The sequence below is a fragment of the Bidens hawaiensis genome, unplaced genomic scaffold (genome assembly GCF_021521415.1).
Source record: "Bidens hawaiensis isolate Kalapana, Puna unplaced genomic scaffold, B.hawaiensis_p1.1 tig00006607_1, whole genome shotgun sequence".
NCBI lineage: Eukaryota > Viridiplantae > Streptophyta > Magnoliopsida > Asterales > Asteraceae > Bidens > Bidens hawaiensis.
In genome coordinates, this window is record NW_027491446.1 from 41396 (window position 1) to 49098 (window position 7703).

The 7703-nt window shown below is 36.7% G+C and overlaps 1 pseudogene; it reads right to left on the reverse strand.

Moving 5' to 3' along the window:
- Positions 1-443: 443 nt before the first annotated feature.
- LOC143633040 (uncharacterized) lies at positions 444-2638 on the reverse strand (annotated as a pseudogene).
- Between the last annotated feature and the right edge of the window lie 5065 nt (positions 2639-7703).

Genomic DNA, 7703 nt, shown 5'->3' on the forward strand with positions numbered 1-7703 from the left:
TATATATATATATATATATATATATATGTATATATATAATTACTAATATATAAAACATAAGTCTTAAAATATAAATTAGTCTTTCAAAACATACATCACATCCAACAATCAAAAACATACATCACAATTTTAGTCTTAAAACACAAATATCTTAAAAGTCTTAAACCAACGTCCAAGTCTAAAACAAAACATAACCGAAAACTTCATCCAATGTGTTTAGAGCGCATCAAAATCGTCATTGTCATTGTCCTCTTCCACAATATTTTCCACAATATCATCCAATGAAATCACTTCATCCTACAATTTAAAAAATTGACAAAACAAACCAAAATTGGTTATATGTACATCATTGAAGATTTGTTTCTTAAAAGTTAAAAATAGTAAAACAACTAACCTTCATCATGTGTTTGTGAAGTAGACGCTCCATTGTTACTTGGTGGCTCTTATTCTAGCATACTTTCCAAATCATCATAATCAAGTTCACCTTCCGCCTCTTCATCAATTATCCAAAAGTCGGTTTTATCAATGCTTTCGTAATCAACCGGGTCGTAGATCCCTTTTTTCACATTAACCCTAATGAATTGATATGTTAAGTAAAAACTTAATGTATGCAATATACATATATATATAACAAATTTTTGGTTTATATCATACCTATCTTGTAGACTCAAGTTGTAATGAACATATACAAGATCATGAAGCCTTTGATGCTCCAAACGGTTCCTCCTTTGGTGTGGATTCTTTCAAAAACACTCCAATTACGCTAACATCCCGATGAAGATGCAGTTTAACTTAAAATTCTTATCGCAAATTCTCGTAACTCCGGGACATCTCCACCATACAATCTCCACCACTCATTTAATATTAAAAATTGGCATAATATTAAAATTGATGATATTAAAATGATTGCTAAGTAAAAAAAACTTACCTGGTGGATTTTTCTTCACGCCGGGCAAAGCCGAGGGTCGACCAAATTGACCCTGTCGATCACGGAATTCGCGTAACTGTGACGTAAGCTTCACGGGATCAAAATGCGTCTTTTGCTTAATCATATCAAGCACACTTGTAAATGCATAATTCTTTTCAGTAGCATTTTCGGAATCATATTGAAATATTGGATTTAACCAATAAGCAGCAGCATGAAGACTCATACGCAACATCCTATCCCAACGAGAATCAAGTATTTTAGTATACACTTCACAATGTTTTTTTTCCTTCGAAACAACTCTTCAATCCATTTCTTTGCACGGGTCATACCTTCAAACACGTAACCTAACGAAGGCTGTTCATCAGAGTCACAAATGCGTAACAGCTTCAAGATGGGTGCCATCACCTTCACCGATATTAAACAATAATTCTAAAAACGTTCATATAAGATAGTTTGCTTCACCTCCTTAGCTTTTGGTAATTTCAATACTTTCTTGAAATCATTAGAAGCCTCCATAGCTTGCAAATCTTCTTTATGGTCGTGCAAGCTTTTTAATGCACTGAATGTAGTACCGAACCGAGTGGCACCGGGACGAATGATTTCTGTCCAACCTGGTCTTTTCCTCATCCAATTCAAAGGCCACTTATGGTTATATATAAAAACAGTAATCCTAGATGCAACCTAAACCAATTCAACCATAGAAGGTATCTCTGATATATCCTTTAAAATCAAGTTGATACAATGGGCTGCACATGGTGACCAAGTGAGCAAAGGATATTTCTCACATAACAATCTTCATGCAGCCTTGTAAATAGCAGCATTATCAGTGACCAAGTGGACGATATTCCTATAACCAACCAATTCAACAATCTCCCCAAACAAATTGCACAAATTTTCAGCATTGGTCTCAATATCTAACGCATCAGCAGATCTAGCAAATGAAATCCCTCTTGGACAATAGACCAAGAAATTTATAAGAGGTCTTTGTCTACTATCTCTCCATCCATCACTCATAATAGTGCAACCAGTTTCTGACCACATCCTTCTTTGGCCTTCAATTATGAGTGCCACGCTTGCTTTAGCATCTTTCAATAAAGTCACACGCAATGCATGATAAGAGGGCCCCGTATAACCATGCCCCATTGAAGCCACTTTTCTCATTGCAATCGAGAAGTAAGGAGAATTAGCTGCATTCATTGGTATACAGGTATGATAAAACCACATAGCAACAGCTAAATCTGTATCATGCACTCTCTCTTTACTATTCCATATTGATTTGATTGAAGGTTGACAAGCATTGTAGTTATTTTCCAATGGCCGACTATATGATGTGGAAGACACTTTCCTTTTCACCCGAGCTTGTTGTGGGGTAGTTGTTTGCCCTTCTTCTATTTCCACACTAATTCCTTTTGGAGATTGCACACTTTCATCATAAGCATTTTTCATAATACACCGGACATTAGCGGGAACCTTTGAACATGAAGTAACTTGTCCCTTTACTCCATCCAAGTGTTGCTTCAATCTATTAATACCCCCTCCACGAAATCCTTGACCACAAAACACACACACTTTAAGCTTATGAGTACCCAATCCATCGTCAACCTCAGTAACATATTTCCAAGTGATGTCTGTTTTCATATGATTGCTTGATTGAACACTAGCCTGAGATTGTGGAGTTTCTTCGGATGATGGTATAGAATTCGAGTCCATTTTCACAATAACCTATAAAGAATTGTACAAAATAAATTAACAATCTGTTACAAATTTACACTAACACACCGTTAGGGGGTGTTTGGTACAGAGAATGGAATTGCAGAGAAATGGAATAGAGAAATGGAATTGCAGAGAAAGGGAATTGGTCTGGAGAATGAGAATTGACTGTTCTGTTTGGTAGTACAGAGATTTCAGTAGAGAAATATAGCTGAGAATCATTTCTCTTGTTTGGTACATAGGAAATAAACAGAGAATTATATCAACTTTATCATTAGCACAAGTATTTTTTTCATAACAAATATTTATTAAAAAATAAAAAACATATAAAAAGATGCATAAATTCCAACCAAAATATGCATTGATCAAACCAATTCACATACAAAACGTAGTTTTTAAGCAAAAAACATCAACCATAGTTAAAACCAATTCACATACAAAACATACTTCAACCATACACAACTATCCCATTGAACCATCGGTATACAACTCGACCATCTCAATTTTCTCTTCTATTGTCAACGCAAGAAAAGAACGTCCTAGATCCACATCTTTACCAATCAAATGAGCTGCTTTGAACCGTTTTTTCGTAGCTTTACCAGTCATTGACTCAATCGACCGACGCAAATGATAAGTACACAACATCCACCAACGAATCGTAACATAAATGACATAAAATGCACCTATGGCAACTATTCTTTTTCTGGAAGGTGATCTTGCCATCTACACATAAAAATATAAGAAAATTCAAGAAAAACAAATAACTCCAAAATATAATCCACGATAGTTTATAATAAGCGCACCATGTTCAGAGGAACCAAACTTATATATGTCATTAAAATATGATATTATGGCTGCAAAAAGATATCATGTTGTTACTTTTGTTGCACGGCTTATTTCTTATCGAACGTGTCACCACAATGCCGGTTCGGTTGCTTTTTAGTACTCTGTTTATTATTAATTTCTCGGGCTGGTTTTTACCAAGTTTAAGACCTTAAATATGTACACTTAATTTCTGGAAATTTTGTTAAATTTTCAAAAGTTAATAGAGTCGCATGTCGGGTTGGTTTTTGAGTTAGTTTTCACTTAAACGGGTTACCAAACGCCAACAAGTTTGGCTTCGGTTTTAAGGGCTGCACGTTGTAAGTTTTAAGAGGTTCATAGTCTAATTTTTCTGTTATAAACTTATACTTTTTTTTTCAAACTTGTAAGTTTATACCCAACTCACTTTATTACCGAAAATGCCCTTTGCCTTTTTATATATGTTTAGAAATTGGTTTTAGTTGCGAAACATGTCGGGACCTGTTAAAATACGTGGTAATAATTTACAAAAAAAGTTTAATACCGATATTAGGCTGCCCGGAACCGAAATATGGCTTTGTTTCGGTTTAGGCCCGTTAGCACATTTATGGTGCATTTCTAACAAAACTCATCTTTGGTTAACAAGTGTGTTACGACCTGTATTAGTACATAAAAATAAGTTGTTTTACATTACGTAGGTTTTAAAAATATTTTAAAGCTGCACTAACGAGTACGAGTCCGGTTTTTGGCCCGTTCGGGTTCTAGTTTGGCTTTAATACGATGTTTCACTTAGAGTAGTTTTAGATCAGATTATATATAATCAAAATAGTATATTTAAGGCTGCAAAAATATGTCATAATATCATGTAGGCTGCAGGTGTCGTTTCTTATTAAAACGGGTTACCAAAGTGCCAGTTCGGATGCTTTTTAACACACGGTTTATAGGTATCTTTCAGGGCTGATTTATACCAAGTTCAGGGTTCAAAATAAACACGTTTAACTTACAGCTTTCTGTTTTAAAATCAATATTTTCTGTTTTGTAGTTTTAGTTATATACCTGTCATATTTTTATTCCAAGAATGCCCTTTGCCACATTTATTGACTAAAACTGGTTCCTCACCACAACACGGTCCTGGGCCAGTTATAATATATTGCAAATGACTTAATAAAAGTTTCATACTGATAATAGGGTTCTCGGAACCTTAATAGTGGCTTTGGTTCGTTTGGGCCCGTTAGGCCTTTTGTTCGGTTTTAAAATGTATGTTTTCACATCAAACAAGTTCGGGTCAGATTATATGTTTAAAATAATATATGTGGGCTGTTAAAATGATATCATAACGGTACTTAGACTATAGGGTTCAGTTCTTGATCAAACGAGCCACTTAACTGTCGTTTCAGGGTATTTTAAGGCGCGGTTTTTATAATACTTTTATAGCTTCGTCAAAATACTTTTATACAAACAAAAAAGGATACCTAGTTGCTGGAAAATATGTGATAAAGTTCCAGGGTTCAATGGTTGCAAGACGAGTTGTTTTTCAAACTATTTCACATGGAAAATATTAACCGATTGGCCATGAGAGTGGCCACTGTTTTGAGGGCTGTTATAATACGAACTTAGCACATTAATATTCTTGATTATATCAGCATTTAGACTGTATATTTCTTGGTTAGTTCATGATTTTGTTTAGGTTACAATGATGTAACCGGTTTTTAAGCTTTATTTCATTAGGTAGTTGTTAGGATACCGGTTTGGGCTGTTAACACACGGGTTCGGGCCTTGGATTTGTTAACATGTAATGAGCATAAAAAAATGAATTGATACCTTCAATATGCAGACTCACACAAGATCAGAGGAGTAGAGAAAGAGAGCGTACTAGAGAAGGGGTGCCTTGGATTGGATTGGGATTCCAGTGGAGGTCAGAAGAGGCTGGAGAAAGAAGATGATTCCAGTGGAGGTATGCGATCGTTGAAGAGGCTGGAGAAATGGGAGAAATGAAAAGGAGGAAAATGGAGAAATGAAACCCTAGAGAAATCAATTCTCCGCTTTTTTTAGAGAAAAGGAAATGGAGAAATGGAAATGGTTTATTTCCATTTCTCACATCTTTCTTTCGTAAACAAACAAGAGAATTGTTTCCATTTCCATTTCTCACCCTCCAATTCTCTGTACCAAACACCCCCTTATAAGCTGTTACAAATTTATAAATTAACAATCTGTTACCTATAAAGAATTACACTAACAACCAAATTTAGATAACCTAGACTTTAGTTAATTAGAGAGTATTATTATTTCTAGATATGGAATTAACAATCTGTTACAAATTTACACTAACACAACGAATTGGAAAATTAGTAAATTAACAACATGGAATTAACAATCTGCTACAATCTGTTACAAATTAACAACAACCGAATTGGAAAATTAGTAAATTAAAATGATTACTTACCAATTAGTGATGGAGCGGCGGTGGTGAGGTCGCAGCCTCATAGGTGGTGGAGCGACGATGGTGAGGAGTTGCGGCTGGATGGAGGAGATGGATGGGAGGTGCGGCTGGATGGATTTGGTTTAGGTTATATTGGATGGATGAGATAGGGTTTAGGTTATTAAGGTTATCAATTTATCATTAAAAAAAATACAAACTTGACGGTCCGACCGCCGGGTCACCGGGTCCGGTCCAACCGGCGCCCGCGTAGACCGGCTGGCCAAATAGAAAACGGGTTCTACACCCCGACCCGGACCGATATTAAGGCCAGGTCCCGGTCGGACCGGTCCGACCGGCCGGGCCGGGCCGGGTTTCAAAACCATGGTTGCTACAACAATTATAAGACCAATGATAGTGAATAGACTGGTTAGGCTAAGAGGCTTCAAGGGTTCCGGTTAACCTAACGCAGGTCGTCGGGTCCCTCTACGTTTGCAAAACGTAGAGAGAGGTTCACTAGTTTAGTTGTTATTTGTTATAGTTCACTAAGGATCCAACACCGAGATGTTGGAATCGATTTTTGGATGCGAGTTCTTAATGAAGCGATGTAGTTTTTGGAGTAAGAAAGAAGCAAGCAAAGTGCAAGCTTCTCCAGGAAGAAGAGAAGATCAGAGAGTATATGTTAAACTCCCAGATCTGGTGTACGTCATGAATGAATTTACATTCTTTATATTGAGAAAGGAATGTAAGCCTTTTTTCCGATGGGTAAACTAGTTAACCTCTTGTTTGGTAGAGGGTTGACCGTTTTATGGGCGGGAAGCTTTTGACCTGCGGTTAACGATATATAATAATAATACGTTTCTGAACATATCCCCTCTTTTACGGCTGAGGAATGATGTGAACAGTGATTTGACGTGTTACTGTTACGTGCTTTTACTATTCACGTACTTGTTTTCCTTAATTGGACGGGAAAACGAACCTTTTAACCTTCTAACCTTTTTAGCGTTAATATGTGAAAGCCATTTTACCAGACTTTGGGCTACCCCCGTCATCAGCCCCCAAGTCAGAGGTTTTTGGAAAGTAGGCTCAAAGGCGTCTGAATTTTGCACACATTTTGTTATTGCTTAAAGGCTTCAAGGCTTTGTCCGATTTTGCTTATTTTTCGAATTTCTGACAAGACAGTTGATGTGAATGTTTTTGCAAATAGCAGTTCCAAATAACTGTTTATTAATACTATTAACTGCTCACTTTCTTCAATTTTTCTTTTATATTTCCTTATTATCTTCCAAACACATTTATCAAGTTCCCTTCGATCCTTCACCAGGTTAGTTCCAATATTCCCCTCTTCTTTCGAAATTATGGGTGCCCGTAAGGATTTATCGGTGAGTTATTCCCGATTGAGCCAAGAAAAGGTCGAATTGTTTTGCCTCGATTGGGGTATAGGTTTAGAGTTTAAACCAGTGGCTCCGCCGGCCGACGCTTCGATCGGTCGTTGTCCGGCCGGTTCAATTGCACTTTATTGTCGCCACTTTAAGTTTTCTAACCTCCGTCATCCGTTTTCGATCTTTGTTTGGAATGTGTTAGAATATTACCGTGTGTCTTTTGGTCAGATTCACCCCTTGGGGCTAGCTAGGGTTTTGCATTTTGAAGTTTTATGCAGGTGTTTAGGGTTTGATCCGTCACTATTATGTTTTAGCCATTTCTTCCGTCAAGCGAAGAACGGCGACTGGTATACCTTTGAGCATACTCAGGTTGATGCTTCTCTAATCTCTTCGATGGTTACGACCCTTGGTTCCTGGAAGGATCGTTTTTTCTTTGTTTCCGATTCCATTGTTCCTTTTAAACTTG